A 17,646-nucleotide genomic window follows, 5' to 3' on the forward strand; every position below is an offset into this window, starting at 1 on the left:
TGCTGTGGAAACTGTGGAGGAGGGCTGCACTAGAAGAGTCACTTACTAGGTGGAGATGACACACAAAAGATAGGAAATTTTGAATTTCACAGTTAATTTGAATTTCAGATAAACTACAGTTTTTAAAAATATAAGTATGTCCCAAATATTGCATGAAGTATACTTATACTAAAAACTTATGTATTATTTATTTGAAATTCAAACTTAACTGGGCATCTTGTACTTTTATTTGTTAAATCTGACAACCATGTGGACAGATTAAGATGCTCAATCATATCAGAAGAAAATAAAAGTTCCTAAAGAATTATTTTAGATACCTTATCAAAACTACAACTTCCCTGAACCTATCAAATATTACAATTGATAGTTTCATTATAGGAATCAAATAATGTGACATTTGTCTAAAATATGAACTATACTAGAAGAAATAAATAACTTAATAGTTAGTGAAAGAATACCACTATAAAAACCTAACATTTCTCTTTTTTAAAATTTCATCTCATAAGGTGAGATACTAATTTTACCTTGATCTTGAGCAAATTCAGAGATGAGAAAAATATTATTATCAAGCTGAGCATTCATATGTAGGGGAGTGTGGGAAGATGTGAACATCTCATTTTAAAGCAAGTGTAAAGCCAGTGACGTAGAAACCAGTTCTGATAATCCTTTCTAGTTCCATCTAAGTCAGTCTATCTTGTGCTGGGCCCCCTCCCACCTCCCTGACAGTCTTCATTAACTTTACTGAATTTACCAGCCTCAAGACATAGGCTATGTATCACATGTGAGAAGCAAGAGGGACAAGAAGCCTGGCCTTGAAGCCTCAGATGTGTATTTTTAGATAGATCTCTCCCACTGGCTTTTTTTCCCTCTAAATGATGAAGATCTGTTCCTGAGTTCTCAGCGTGATTGTTTATCATCAATGAGCAAAACTCCAATAAAAACAAAGGACATCATCCAATTTGGATCCTATTCAGTAAAATGTAATGTCTTTAGTGAATACAAGACTGTGAAATAAGATGCTTTTCCACTGACATTGTGTTGGGGTGACATCTGGGAAGGTATCTCACGCCCTGATCCACTTGAAAAGGTCACCACAGAAGAGCAGCAAAGATAGTGTTAGACTTTAGTCAGAGATTCAGACAGAGCCACATACATGGAGAAGAAGTGTGCAGCCAGTAGACTTGGCCCCATATTGTTTAACTTGGAAGATCCCACTACCAATCCCATGGTTTTGAACAAAATGTTAAAGTGTTTACCTAGGAATTTTGACGGGCAGGTGGATGGTTGATTTATAAATTAAGTCAAGTCTTCATTTGGGATACTCAATTGCTAAATATACTCGGTTGCTGTGCTTTTTTACAAGTTAAAGGAGGCACTCAAAATGAGAGTCATTTAGAAAGATCATATGAAAATTAAAACTTAATGGAACTTAAGTCCTGGGGAGTTCAGGTTAAACTGGGATTGGCTTTATTTACATAGATTTAATTTTACCAAATTAAACATATTATTTAATCATGCATTTTATTTGGAAGCATCTTAGAAAAGTCTAAGTATTATTTTTTATTAATTCAATTTCGCTGACTGAGAATCTTTTCCAGAACCAACCCCGTTTCTAAAATGAGAGAGGCTTTCCTCAGCCTTCAGAATCTCTTGCCAAAGTTCAAAAAGGGGGTGTCATCTGGTGGAAAAGTGCTAGAATTATTTTGAATACAGTTGGGCCGTTTAGTAGCTGTACATCTTTTCTCTTTAAAAATGTACTTACTTCCTGTCAGTGAACAGAAATTATTTCTATGACTTCAGAAAAAAAAATGTTTTAGGAAATTACATAGTTAAGCTTCAGTGAGATCTATTTTATGACAGAAAGATTAGGAAGTTTAGAGGGCTATGTTGAGAATGAAGTTATGTCATAGAAAAGGGCTCCCTAAGTCAGAAAAGATGCCACGATAACCTGGTTGGAGGAGTTTACAAAGTTTCATCCGATTAACATAGATGTTTGCTCATCATTCTAAGTGTTCCTCCGACCAGGATTTATTCAACAGTACAAAATTATGTCTTGTATTCTTCCCAAGAAATAAGGAATTTTAAAGGAAGAAAAAAGAAACATTGAACGTTAATGAATTATTGCTTACATTTCCACTTTTTTCCAAATTACAAAACATTTAATCATTATCTAAAGACAGGACCAGGTTCATTTGAGTGTCTTCCATATACTTCTGTACTGCTTAAACCATCCTCCAAGAGATTAGTCAGATCACACCGGGCCAGGGGCTAGGCTGCTAAGCAAAACATTTCAGAAAGAACTATTTATCTCTTTTTAATTCAGAGAATGAAGGAAAAAATAAAGAGAAGACAACGTAAATAAAAAGAGAGAGAAAGGTCGCCTGAGGGAAAGAGAGGCAGAAAGTGAGAGCAAGCAAATGAGAGAGAGAAAAAGAGGAAGTGAGAAAAAGGAAGAGAGGGAAGACAGGAGGCGAGGTTGATCCTGATTAGTCACCCCTGTTGTTGTTTAAAGACTTTGGAAGCAATATTCAAATCTCTGCAGAAATAAAAGTCAGGTAGCTTCTTTCTAAGGGTCAACACTTGTTAACTTTTTTTTTTTAATAGATCTTTATTTGAGTATAATTCCTTCACAATACTCTGTTAGTTTCTGTTGTACAACAAAGAGAATCAGCCATATGCATACATATGTCTCCATATCCCCTCCCTCTTGAGCCTCCCTCTCACCCTCCGTATCCCACCCCTCTTGGGGTCACCGAGCTCATCTCCCTGTGCTATGCGGTTGCTTCCCACTACCTATTTTACATTTGGTAGTGTATAGATGTCCATGCCACTCTCACTTCCCCCCCACCTTCCCCCTCCCCCCTGTCTCCTCAAGTCTATTCTCTATGTCTATGTCTTTATTCCTGCCCTGCCACGAGGTTCACCAGTACCATTTTTTTTTTTTTTTAGATTCCATATATTTGTGTTAGCATACAGTATTTGTTTTTCTCTTTCTAACTTATTTCACTCTGTATGACAGACTCTAGGTCCATCCACCTCACTACAAATAACTCAGTTTTGTTTCTTTTTATGGCTGAGTAATATTCCATTGTATATATGTGCCACATCTTCTTTATCCATTCATCTGTTGATGGACATTTAAGTTGGTTCCATGTCCTGGCTATTGTAAATAGTGCTGCAATGAACACTGTGGTACATGTCTCTTTTTGAATTATGGTTTTCTCAGGGTACAAGCCCACTAGTGGGATTGCTGGGTCATATGGTAGTTCTATTTTTAGTTTTTTAAGGAACCTCCATACTGTTCTCCATAGTGGTTGTATCAATTTACATTCCCACCAACAGTGCAGGAGAGTTCCCTTTTCACCACACCCTTTCCAGCATTTATTGTTTCTAGAATTTTTGATAATGGCCATTCTGACTGGTATGAGGTGATACCTCATTGTAGTTTTGATTTGCATTTCTCTAATAATTAGTGATGTTGAGCATCTTTTCATGTGCCTCTTTGCCATCTGTATGTCTTCTTTGGAGAAATGTCTATTTAGGTCTTCCAGCCATTTTTTAATTGAATTGTTTGGTTTTTTTTTGATATTGAGCTCCATGAACTGTTTGTTTGTATATTTTGGAGATTAATCCTTTGTCCCTTGTTTCACTTGCAAATATTTTCTCCCACTCTGAAGACTGTCTTTTCATCTTGTTTATGGTATCTTTTGCTGTGCAAAAGCTTTTAAGTTTCATTAGGTCCCATTTGTTTATTTTTGTTTTTATTTCCATTACTCTAGGAGGTGGGTCAAAAGAGATCTTGCTGTGATTATGTCAAAGAGTGTTCTTTCTATGTTTTTCTCGAGGAGTTTTATAGTGTCCAATCTTACATTGAGGTCTTTAATCCATTTTGAGTTTATTTTTGTGTATGGTGTTAGGGAGTGTTCTAATTTCATTCTTTTACATGTACTGTCCAGTTTTCCCAGCACCACTTATTGAAGAGGCTGTCTTTTCTCCATCATACGTTCTTGCCTCCTTTGTCACAAATTAGGTGGCTGTATGTGCGTGGGTTTATCTCTGGACTTTCTATCCTGTACCATTGATCTATATTTCTGTTTTTGTGCCAGTACCATACTGCCTTGATTACTGTAGCTTTGTAGTATAGTCTGAAGCCAGGGAGCCTGATTCCTCCAGCTCTGTTTTTCTTTCTCAAGATTGCTTTGGTTATTCAGGGTCTCTTGTGTTGCCATACGAATTGTGAAATTTTTTGTTCTAATTCTGTGAAGAATGCCAATGGTAGTTTGATAGGGATTGCATTGAATCTGTAGATTGCTTTGGGTAGTATAGTTATTTTCACAATGTTGATTCTTCCAATCCAAGTACATGGTATATCTCGCCAGGTGTTTATGTCACCTTTGATTTCTTTCATCAGTGTTTTATAATTTTCTGAGTACAAGTCTTTGGTCACCTTAGGTAGGTTTGTTCCTAGGTATTTCATTCTTTTTGTTGTGATGGTAAATGGGATTGTTCACTTAATATCTCTTTCTGATTTTAGTTGTTAGTGTATAGGAATGCCAGGGATTTCTGTGCATTAATTTTGTATCCTGCAACCTTACCAAATTAATTGATTAGTTCTAGTAGTTTTCTGGTGGCATCTTTAGGATTTTCTATGTATAGTATCATGTCATCTGCAAACAGTGACAGTTTTACTTCTTCCTTTCCAATTTGTATTGCTTTTATTTCTTTTTCTTCTCTGATTGCCGTGGCTAGGACTTCCAAAACTATGTTGAATAAGAGTGGTGAGAGTGGACCTCCTTGTCTTGTTCCTGATCTTAGTGGAAATGCTTTCAGTTTTTCACCATTGAATATGATGTTTGCTGTGGGTTTGTCATATATGGCTTTTATCATGTTGAGGTATATTCCCTCTATGTCCATTTTCTAGAGAGTTTTTTATCATAAATCAGTGTTGAATTTTGTCAAAAGCTTTTTCTGAATCTATTGAGATGATCATATGGTTTTTATTCTTTAATTTGTTAATATGGTGTATCACATTGATTGATTTCCATATATTGAAGAATCCTTGCATCCCTGGGATAAATCCCACTTGATCATGGTGTATGATCCTTTTAGTATGTTGTTGGATTCTGTTTGTTAGTGTTTTGTTTAGGATTTTTGCATCTATGTTCATTAGTGATATTGGTCTATAATTTTCTTTTTTTGTGATATCTTTTTCTGATTTTGGTATCAGGGTGATGGTGGCTTCATAGAATGAATTTGGGAGTGTTCCTCCCTCTGCAATTTTTTGGAAGAATTTGAGAAGGATCAGTGTTAGCTCTTCTCTAAATGTTTGATAGTGTTCGCCTGTAAAGCCATCTTGTCTGGACTTTTGCTTGTTGAAAGATTTTTAATAACAGTTTCAATTTCATTACTTACGACAGGTCTGTTTATCTTTTCTAATTCTTCCTTGTTCAGTCTTGGAAAATTGTACCTTCCAAGAATTTGTCCTTTTCTTTGTGGTTGTCCATTTAATTGGCATATAATTGTTTTGTAGTAGTCTCTTAGAGTCCTTTGTATTTCTGTGGTGTTAATTGTGATTTCTCCTTTTTCATTTCTAATTTAATTGAATTGTGTCCTCTTCCTTTTTTTCTTGATGTGTCTGGTGAAGGGTTAATCAATTTTGTTTGTCTTCTCAAAGAGCCAGCTTTTAGTTTTATTGATCTTTGCTATTGTTTTCTTTGTTTCTATTTCACTTATTTCTGCTCTGATCTTTATGATTTCTTTCCTTCTACTGACTTTTGGTTTTCTTTGTTCTTCTTTCTCTAGTTGCTTTAGGTGTATGGTTAGACTGTTTATTTGAGATTTTTCATGTTTCTTGAGGTGAGGTTGAATTGCTATAAACTTTCCTCTTAGAATTATTTTTGCTGAGTCCCATAGGTTTGGGGTCATTGTGTTTTCATTGTCATTTGTTTCTGTGTATTTTTTTATTTCTTCTTTGATTTCTTCAGTGATCTCTTGCTTATTTAGTAGTGCACTGTTTAGCCTCCATTACTTGTGGTTTTTACAGTTTTTTTCCTGTAACTGATTTCCAGTCTCATAGTGTTGTGGTCAGAAAAGATGTTTGTTATGATTTCAATTTTCTTAAATTTTCCAAGGCTTGATTTGTGACCCAAGATGTGATCTATCCTAGATAATGTTCTGTGTGCACTTGAGAAGAAAGTGTGTTTTCCCACTTTTGTGTGGAATGTTCTATAAATATCAATTAAATCTATCTGGTCTATTGTGTCATTTAAAGCTTGTGTTTCCTTATTTATTTTCTGTTTGGATGATCTGCCCATTGGTGTAAGTGGGATGTTAAATTCCCCTATTTTTGTGTTACGGTTGATTTCCCCTTTCATGGTTGTTAGCATTTGCCTTATGCATTGAGGTGCTCCTATGTTGCGTGCATAAACATTTATAATTGTTATATCTTCTTCTTGGATTGATCCCTTGATCATTATGTAGTGTCCTTCCTTGTCTCTTGTAACAGTCTTTATTTTAAATTCTATTTTATCTGATATGAGTGTTGCTACTCCAGCTTTTGATTTCCATTTTCAGGGAACATCTTTTTCCATCCCTTCACTTTCAGTCTGTATGTGTCCCTAGGTCTGAAGTGGGTCTCTTGTAGACAGCATATATATGGGTCTTGTTTTGTATCCATTCATCTAGTCTCTGTCTTTTGGTTGGAGCATTTAATCCATTTACATTCAAGGTTATTTTTGATATGTATGTTCCTATTACCATTTTCTTAATTGCTTTGGGTTTGTTTTTGTGGGTTATTTTCTTCTTGTGTTTCCCACCTAGAGAAGTTCCTTTAGCCTTTGTTGTAGAGCTGGTTTGGTGGTGCTGAATTCTCTTAGCTTTTGCTTGTCTAAAAGCTTTTGATTTCTCCATCAAATCCACAGGAGATCCTTGCTGGGTACAGTAATCTTGGATGTAGGTCTTTCTCTTTCATCACTTTAATTATATCCTGCCACTCCCTTCTGGCCTGCAGAATTTCTGCTGAAAAATCAGCTGACAACCTTATGGGGATTCCTTTGCATGTTATTTTTGTTTTTCCCTTGCTGCTTTTAATATTTTTTCTTTAAATTTAATTTTTGTTAGTTTGATTAATATGTGTCTTGGTGTGTTTCTCCTAGGTTTTATCCTGTATAGGAGTCTGATCTCCTTGAACTTGGGTGACTATTTCCTTTCCCATGTTAGGGAAGTTTTCCACTATAATTTCTTCAAATATTTTCTCAGACCCTTTCTTTTTCTCTTATTCTTCTGGGACCTCTATAACTCAAATGTTGATGCATTTAGTGTTGTCCCAGAGATCTCTGAGATTGTTTTCAATTCTCTTCATTCTTTTTTCTTTATTCTGCTCCTCAACAGTTATTTCCACCATTTTGTCTTCCAGCTCACTTATTTGTCCTTCTGCCTCAGTTACTCTGTTATTGATTCCTTTTAGTATATTTTTCATTTCAGTTATTGTGTTGTTCATCTCTGTTTGTTTGTTCTTTAGTTCTTCTAGATCTTTGTTAAACATTTCTTGTATTTTCTCAATGCGTGCCTCCATTCTATTTCCGAGATTCTGGATCAACTTTATTATCATTACTCTGCATTCTTTTTCAGGTAGATTATCTATTTCCTCTTCATATATTTGGTCTTGTTGGTTTTTACCTTGCTCCTTCATCTGTGACATATCTTTTTGCTCTCTCAATTTAAAATTTTTTTTTTTATTTTGGGGATTGTGTTCCTGTCTTACTGGTTGTTTGGCCTGAGACTTCCAACACTGGAGTTTGTAAGCTGTTGGGTAGACCTGGGTCTTGGTGCTGAGATGAGGACCTCTGGGAGACCTCACTCTGATGAATATTCCCTGGGGTCTGAGGTTCTCTGTTAGTCCAGTGGTTTGGACTTGGAGCTCCCACTGCAGGAGCTTTGGCCTGACCCCTGGCTCGTGAACCAAGATCCTACAAGCCATGCAGAGTGGCAAAAACCAAAAAAAAAAAAAAAAAAAAAAAGAGAACAATAGTAAAGTAAAAAATAAAATTAAACTAGGAAACTAACAGCTATGTTAGAAAAAATATAAAAATAAAAATATAGATGAAACAACAGCCAGAAGGTAAACAGACCACAATAATAAAAAAGAGGAGGAGAAAAAAAAAAGGTGGAAAAGCCCGTGGCTGTGGAGGGCTGGACCTAAGCAAGGGTGATGTTTGGGTGGTGGGCGGGGCCAATGCTCAGGACCCACAGGGCTGGAAAAGGCCGGGGGGTTGTGGGGGGTGGGGTTTAGGCTCAACAGAACAGAAGGGGCCCAGGTGTGCCTTCCGCCTCTGGTCTCAGAGGGCGGGGGACCCCACCTGGGAGCCCAGCAGGCTTTCTGGGCTCTAGTGGGTGGGGAAAATGCCCTCTGCTCCTCTCCTGCTCCTCTGGTCCTGAAGGTCCCCTCCCACCTGTTTCTCTTGATTTTCCCAGCCTCCCTCCTATGACCTCAGGGCCCATGTGGCCTGTAGGGGGCTTTGGAGGGCAGGGGACTAGCCTTCAAGCTCAGCAGGCTCCCAGTGCCCGATTGGGAAAGGCAAACGCTCTCCGCTCCTTTCCCCCTCCTCTGGTACTGGAGGGCCCCTCCTGCCTGCCTCTCCTGTTCTCTCCTGGCCTCCCTCCTTCACCCCCAGGACAAACCCAGCCCAGAGGGGACCTCTGATGGCATAGGACCCAGCCTGAGAGCTGGGCAGACTTCCCTGTCCGATTGGGCAGGGGAAACGCTGGGTCTGATCCCCCCTGATCTGAGCCCCCGAGGGTCTCTCCAGGTGTGGGAACCCCTCTCCCTTCTCAGCCACCCTTCAGGGGTGCCAGTCCTGTCTGGTGTCCACTTCTCTTCCCCCCTCAATCCCCCCACCTCCTACCAGTTCGCTTGGGGGTTCTTCCCATCTCCTTGGGCATTGGGGTTTCCCACCAGTGTCTGGCAGTTGCATTAGTTGTGGGGAGACACAAACTCTGCATCTTCCCACACCACCATCTTGACTCCAAGACAACACTTGTTCACTTTTAACAATCTTCAGCTAGTTAGAGGTTTGAAATTGTACAAAAAGAGCATCTGAATTCTTGGGAAAAGGGTGAAAGGCTATAACTAATGTCTAAATTTAAGTTTCTGAAATAAACTCATTTAGAGAAAGTTTTCAGAGACCTTGAAGGCTCTGTAAACACCATTTTGACCCAACCCTGGACAATGGTTTGTAAGACTGTGCCATTTCTGGATTGTTTTTTATGTGGAGACTATGGCCAAAAATGTAGCATTATGTCATGGGCTAATGTCTTTTATAAAAATAATTTTTATTTTAGTAAAATTAGTAATATCTTCTTCATTGCTTCTCTAGCACCTTTACAGAGGGGTATCAATTCATAGTCCTTGGAACCCAGCCAGCAGCTCAGAAATTTCTCTGAAATACTGCTGACCCAACCAGCTCTACTGAAAGAGGTCTGCATCAGAGGAAACCCCTGAAGGTCAGGCAGAGGAGTTCATGCTAGCCTTGTGTTACTGAAATCAATGTATTTTCAACTAAAGCACCCTCACAGATACACAAAGTCTCCATCTAGAACAAAGTACTTCAACTCTGCCCACATCGACAGATTGCAAGGGTGGTCATTTTAATCTCAGCTGTAGTCTTGCTTACAAACCTGTTAGGGTATATGTTACATGATTTAGATTTAAGAGTACTTAAGAAAACTAAAATCCCAGTGTATGGTAGGCTACCAACAATGTTCACCAATAGCCTGTTCTTCTTTATTTATAAGTACACAAAAGGTTGTGCTTCCCCACCTCCTGGAAGTTAAGAGAGGTGATGTGCCCTGATTTGGCCGATAAAATGTGAGTGGAAGTAACTCATGCCATTTTGGGAGGAAGCATTTAATTTTCAATGCTTGGCTCTTGCCCCCTTTTCCTGTGAAGCTGAAAATGTTACTGAACTCAGGACCAGCTGCTTGCTGCTCAAAAGCCAATACTCGAGAGGTAAGTGTTGTTAGAAAGGAAAGGTTGCTTTATTCAGGAACCAGGGGATAAGATGGACTCATGTCCAAAGGTCAATTCCCCACTGCTGACCAGTGGGCAAAAGTTTTTAAAGCAGAGTTTCAGGGGTGTATAGGTGGAGGGAGGGGCTACAAGCAGAACAGCACAGTCAGCTCTGACAATCATCTTGAAATTGGTCATGCTATGGTCTGATCAGTGTCACCTTGTTTGTTTTAAATACAGTTAATCTTCAGTTCCAGGGTCAGTTTGTTCCCATTTCCTTGAGGCCAGTTCTCAGAATTGTGGCAGCTTATGTCATGGTTACACTCTGGTCATCATGTAGTTAACTTCTTCCACCCAGTGAGGGTTTCAGCATCTACAAAACAGCTAAAACAATATGGCTCGGAATATTATCTATAGCCCTTGAGGAGGAACTAAAGGTTCTTGACTTTGTTTAATGACTAAACTATTATTTATTTGGTCTTGTTTGACTGTTTTCCTTTGCTTCTGCATTTTCTCACTTCTCTGATTAAGTTTAATCTTCAGCTAAAATTTCTCTACAGGTAAAAGGCAAGCAGAGGAAATGGGGTGTGTGTGTGTGTGGTGTCTGTCCTGGGAAGGCCCCATAGGATCCTGCTCCATTTCAAAAACTCTGAAGTAGCACATTGAAAAGGCACCAGCATTTCAGGATAGCGAGGAATGACTTGCTGGGGCAGAACGCCCAGCTCCACCACTGACCCAAAATGGACATGCAACGCAAGCACCTAAATAAACTTTAGTTGTGTTAAGCCATTGAGATTTTGATATTTTTTGTTACCTCAGCGTAAACTATCTTGACTTATACACCATCTTTTCCAATAAAGTAAAAAAAAAAATGGGAAACTTAAAAATGCCAGTAAAAAGTGATGTATAATTATGATAAAAATAAAAATAGACATATTTTTAAATGAAAGTGATAAGGAAATGAAACTATTTTACAGACATGTTGGTTGAGTGTTTCAACTGTAAGAATATTTCTAAAGGATATAAAGAAAATCATATCACTTTTGAAAAATTGTGTCCAGGCACTTGATAACGAGCAAGAGATAGCAATTCACAAAAGGAAAAACCTACTCTTAAATCAGATGAAATATAGCAGTTTGAGAAATTAAAGTCTGAGCAGGTAAAATATCATTGATAAAAATTTTGTCACAAGTATAATTGGCATCTGGTATCAAGGGTTCAAGTAGTGTGTGTAGATTATTGTTAGCAGGAAAATGCCCAATAATGACCAGTTTTGTAAAAGGATCCCTAACAAGAAAGACATCATTGGGATGGAGTACACAAATTGTAAAACTTTGAACTCATTTACTAACCAATTTTATAAAAATATATTCTGGACTTGAACCTGACTTAATCAGTTTCTTAAGTCCATTTGAGCTTAAAAACAAAACGGACTTAAGAAAGAGCTTTTTGAAAGCTAATATGTTTATAAACTAAGGAGTATCTGTACTTACATACCCCATTTTCATTAAGAAATTCAGAAGAAATTTTCAACCACTAACTTAGAAAGAGGAGAGGCTTAGCCATTCTTTCTTTTATTTTTCTGCATTTGGTCTTCTTTTTCTCCATCTTCTTTTCATACTTTGAATTTCATTAGCATTCCTCTTCCATGCTCAGACTCCATTTCTAATCTAATACAGATCTTTGTAAAGGAAATTGAGGAAAAGATCCAGTCAACATGAGCAGAGGAGGCATTTTGTGAAAGGAAACTTAAGAGACAGAGACAGCTTCTCTTGCTGGCAAGTTAGGAATAGACATATCCGCACGAAATTTTTTCATAGTATCATAGACTCTAGGACAAGAAGGAAAAAAAAATTAAAAATAGTTTAACTTTGTCATGAAGTAAAAGTATCCACTGCAACATAGCCACAAAGCCTTCATTCCATCTCCAGTTGAACAAAACCAAGGAGGCAGCAATCATTTCCAAAGCACTCCATTCTACTTTGCACAGATCTCATCATTAGAAAGTTCTTTTTATTCAGCCTGCATCTGCCTTGCTGTGGCTTCCATTGGTCAGTGTTTCTTGTCTTGGCCAAAGGTATACAAAACAAAGAAGTAATGAGCTGGAGTGTTTTCATCAGTGCCCTGGGTCAGAATACCAGGTTCATATCCTGGCCCCATGTTTCAGTATCTGTGTGTCCTCAGGAAAGTTACTGAACTGCTGTGTGCTGGACTTCTCCATCTGAAAAACAGAGATAATATGATAATATAATCAATAGTGTCTACATCATAATATTGATTTGAATTTAAATGGGGCAATTTGTGTGGAGGCCTGAGCACGACACCTGCCACATAATAACCACATAATGAATGCTAACTGGATTATAAATCTCTCAAATTACAACCGTTCAAATATTTAAGGGTTGCTCCATCTAATAAGTCTCTTCCGCAAGCTACGTCCATCTCTTTTATTCCAATATATCTATTCCTTAAAGCTGTAATTTGTGTAAGAACAACAGTTTTTATTATGGAGCAAGAAAGAGGTCTAGAAAGATCTCAGAGTATTTGAGTAATTCACCAAGAAAGGGAATAGCAACCTGGTCCTCTGCAGGCAAAAATAAAGACCAAGAAAATAATCATAATTCAGAAGTCACAGAGTACTCTAATTTAATCACTCCCAGGCAAAATCATGTAGAAATATTGCTCTTTGGCTCATGTTTACCTAGTCCAAACAGATAAATGCCGTATCTGATCTTCAGATTTTAATCCTTTGTAGTCATTTGCATTTTACTTTCCTAGGATGACATCAGCATGTGAAAACACAATGTTTTCTTTCTAAATGTTTTCCCTTTGAAACATTTTCCTCTTCCAAAAACAGACAGCACTATATTAAGGAAGATTTCATAGGCCTCAAATAAAACTTCAATTTTTATTTCATTGAAGTACTTAGTTTTCATCAGCATCAACTTGAACCACTTCTGGAACCCCAGCCCCACCCAACACTAGTTTTATTTCCTTCATCCCATTGTCTTCTGTATCCTTGAATTCATTTAATATAAACGAAGTTCATCAAATATCTGATGGAGAAAAAAAGTATCTTAATGAATGACCACTGAACCATATGAAATAAAAATTAATATAAGCTAGATAATGAATGTATTTATAAATCATAAAGAATACTAAGAGAAAAATGAAGAAAATGAGGTGTCATGAAACCTAAGGGAAGACTGTTTGAGGAAGATAGACTCTTAATTAAAGTGGATTTCTACTAAGAGAGCAAATGATATTTCCTATCTAGCCTCAGAGGGTGGCATGGAAAAAAAAGAGTTATGCTGTGTCCCTCCACAGAATTTGCTATGATTGGAGTCTTAGGTGCTGAATTCTCATCTCATCTGTCATAAAGGAATATCTTATGGATGATCATAGGTGGAGCCCCGACTCTCTGACTGATGAATTCAATGACAAGCCATTATCCTACTGATGGTCTCCACAGGAACTGGATTCTCTTCTTCATCCTTCTCGTCAAGTGAGACCCAGGTGGTTATTGAGCTCCTGGGAAGATGATGGGTTGTGTAGGTATGAGCCTGCTGCAAGAGGAGGAACCTGGTTAAACTAAGTCTTCAGGGCACCTAAGGACATACTCCATATTTCTTCTCTCATCCTGGAGGAACTGTCATTTCTTATCTCCCACCCACATCTATTCCTTTCTCTTTGTTTCCATCCACCTGTTTACTGAAAAGAACTGTAGAAAGTGATATGCTAATCTTTCTTTCCAACCAACGATGGATTTACTCACTTACAATTGATTTATTACAAAAGTAGTGAGTTGATGCCAAGGAAAGTATTTGTTATCGTTCTATTTATAAAGTAGCTTGGAAACTTTGTCATTTAAGCTTATTATTCTCTAAATTTAATATCTTTCTGGAGTTTAGGAACCACCATACAATCTTTCTAAATAGTAATTTTAAATGTATGAAATTAGAGTACTTCTCCATAAAACATATAATGGCTAGTAACTTCTATTCTGACAAGATATTTGTATCTTTGGAAAACTTTGAATGATTCAAACAGGAAATAATCAAAATGGGAAAATGGGCTTTTTTAAAGACTAAGGAAGCATCATATAGGCATTTTGTTTGCAAAATGTAAAACTAATGTACGTTAGAAGAAATTAAACTTTAATATTAAAAATATCTGCTTTGTTTTATGACTATTTATTTATTTTTTATAATCCTGGGCAGTATTGTGAGGTCAGTCCCACACGCATGCCACAACCAAGAGTTTGCATGCTACAACTAAGGAGCCCGCAAGTGACAACTAAAGGAGCCTGCCTGGCACAACTAAGGAACCCACGTGTCACAACTAAGGAGCTGGCAAACAACAACTAAGGAGCCTGCCTGCTACCACTAAGACACGGCGCAACCAAATAAATAAATAAAAGAAAAGTGTCAGATCTAATTATCCAATGCAAGTTTCCTCCAAGGCTGCCTAAATATTTCTAAATGATCACCTCTCTTTTAAAATGCCTGATGAAAGATTCTTCATGAATTTGGCCCTGGCAGCTTATTTTACCAACATCATCAATTATTTGTGCTACTTGATATGAACCATCAAATCAATATGGAAAATAAGCCATTGTAGAGGCTCTGTCTGCTAATTTGTTTAATGGTGTGCTTGCCAAAGGACTGCATGTTCTAATAATTATTGCTAAATTCATATTAGTAATTTTAGCCAGAGACAGTGTATATTATTATTTCTTTGCAAACTATAAGTGTTACTAAAAAAAACCAAAGGTATAATGCCATGTGTTTTATTATATATAGAACACACACACATCTTTACCAAATATATACATATAATACATATTTCTGGGTTATGAACTAAAGTGCTAAGATGTTATCAGGCCAATGAAAATTTATCTAAAGTCCTAAACTTTAACAATCTTTTCCTTTGTCTTCCTCTCACTCATTCTCCCAGATCTTGCTTTTCCTACTCATTTCCCAAATCTCTGTTCTTTGCATCCAACGGAACCTTTAAAATCTTCAAATAAAGTCGAGGAAAGAGTTGGGTGGTGAGGGGAATATTGTCAATGAACCTAATTCAGGACAGGAGCAGAAGCTCTGGCCTTATATCAACAGACAAATGCACAATAGCTCCCTGCTGCCTTGTCTGCCAACTTCTATGAAGCCAGAAGAGATTAAGATGCCTCCAAAAACAATTTGGGGGCAGATTAAAGATATGACCAAATGGTAATTTACATGAGTGAGTTATTATAGCTATTCCAGGAGCACAAATTCTACTTGAAAGACTAAATGATCAACTTGAAATATAGAGGGTTTATAAATTTATAGGAATTTTGCCACTCACCTTTTCCTGGCCCACAGTTAAAATTCAAATAATTTTTATACTTTATTTGGCTTTAAAAATGAATATTAAAAAGTACTGAGCATTCCATTCAAAACAGACTTATCAGAAACACATTAAATCTCATACATTTTCAGTCAGTAAACAAATTAATCCTTCCCATTTGGGAACAATGTATGCAGTGGATTGCAGGGTAGCATTATTATTTCTCTTCTGGGTATATTTTTAAATCAAAATGTGCTTTTCTTTTAAAGGTATGACACTGAAAGATTTCCTGGTTCAACATTATATACATTTATTTTAGGTGGAAATCTGCAGTAGAGACCTTCTGGGTTGCTCAGCACACAGCCAGCCCTTCTCTCCAAGCTCTGCCCCACGGGTTAGGGTGGTCTCTCGGCAACCATGCTTTCCTCCCTGACACCATGTACTGGCCCGTCAAGGGGGACCAAGTTCAGTGGAAACATGACTACAGAGCACAGAGAGAAAAGTAGAAATGAAGAACTGAGAGTACTACCTACTCCTGGAATAAGTTCTCCCATGGCCTAGCTGATCTTGGATTCTGTGAAATACCTAGTATTTGTCCACAAAAGCCCCTTTGTAGCTTACACAATTTGATGTGTGTTCCTGTTCATTTCAACTAAGAGGACATTGACCAAGACATAATCATTTTCCCCAGCAGAATGATCGTCAATATTATTAGGATCATCGATAGTTAAAATGGAGAGTCTTAATCACTTAAAATTTTTTTTTTACAAAATCTCATCTTTTATATAAAATGTCAATTTACTGAAGTGAAAGATCCCCCTTGCCCCTATATATTTTTATTTATGCTTCTTCAGTTTGGATCAAAATACAGTGTGATATTTCTTCCATGCTGGAGCATAAAATGAAGGAGTTGACCAAAAATTTAAAGTTGTCAGGGTTACATGAAAACATAAGAAAAAGTGATGATTCTATTTAAAGCAAGAGCTGACATATACTGAGTACTTAGTACACCTCAGTCTCTGCTCATAGCAAGTTCTACACATTATCTCGTTTAGTCATCCAAACTCCATAATGTCAGCACTCTTAGTGTGGCCATCTCACAAATGGGGAAACTAAAGCATTGAGAAGTGGTCTAAGATTATATATCTGGAAAGTGCTAAAGCCAGAACTGAAACCCAAGCAGAACTGCCTCACAATTCTGCAATTAGTCACCACATTGTGTATTTTAGACAAACGGACCACAAGTAATCATAAACACCTTTTAAAAAGGTATAAATATTGATTTGTCCTTGAAAGAGAAGAATCGCTCAACAGCAGTCTTGTTCTTAAATTCCTTAATCCATCAGTTTTTGAATCTGTTTGATAAACATTTTCAATACCTTAATAAAAATTTATATCATTTTTTTTAATATTGTAAAAGGAGTTCCACAAACCTAAACTTATTTAATCCTCAGAACAAGCCTGTCAGGAAGTTCCAGGAAATACTATAATCCTCTTGTGCAAAAGAGGAGAGTACAGTTCATGAAAATTAAATGACTACCCTACAGAGACTGGAACTAATATTTATTGAGGACTTACTGTGTCCTTGGAACTCTGCAGGTCACTTTTTAGATAAGTTATCTCATTTAGTTAAGATAACAACTACATAATGTCCACATCCAGTTTTATAGCAGAAAAAACTAAAGTTCCCTGTGGCTCAATTACTGAGGGCCAGCACTAGAACTCAGGTATGTGACTCCCTTTTCCAGCAATTATTTATTGAGCACCTTTTATTATGTGCCAAGCACTGTGCTAGCTGCTCCATTCATCAGAGAGGGAAGGATACAAATAAGTAAAACAGAACCTAGTCTCAAGATAATACCTCATTCTAATGTTCAATAAAACATGTGGATCTCAAGGCATGTGGATATGAAGATTCAAGGTTAAAAAACAGAACTAATTCAAACTATCATTTACTGAAAGGATCTCAGCCTTCAGAATGCAAGGGAGGACAGGAAGAGAAAGTAGAGAGAATTGAAAATTCAGCACAGGCTCTGAACCTAAAAGAGAAGAGGGTTAGTACAAAAAAAAAAAAAAAGGGAAGAAGAAGAAAAATGAGATGTTGGGATTCAAATTGCAAAATGAATTTTCTTTTTGGAGAGGAAGGGATTCAAGCTTTGTCTAAAGCATTGCTCTGCTCCTTTCTTTTCTTTTCTCTTTCTCATCACAGGTGTAAAGGAATGGTAAGGTAAGAGCGGAAAGGCAGGCAGTAGGACTTGATAGAGCACTCTGACCATTCACATATTGGTGGATGGTTACATAATGGCATTCTT

This window comes from Balaenoptera acutorostrata, chromosome 14 (genome assembly GCF_949987535.1).
Source record: "Balaenoptera acutorostrata chromosome 14, mBalAcu1.1, whole genome shotgun sequence".
Lineage (NCBI taxonomy): Eukaryota > Metazoa > Chordata > Mammalia > Artiodactyla > Balaenopteridae > Balaenoptera > Balaenoptera acutorostrata.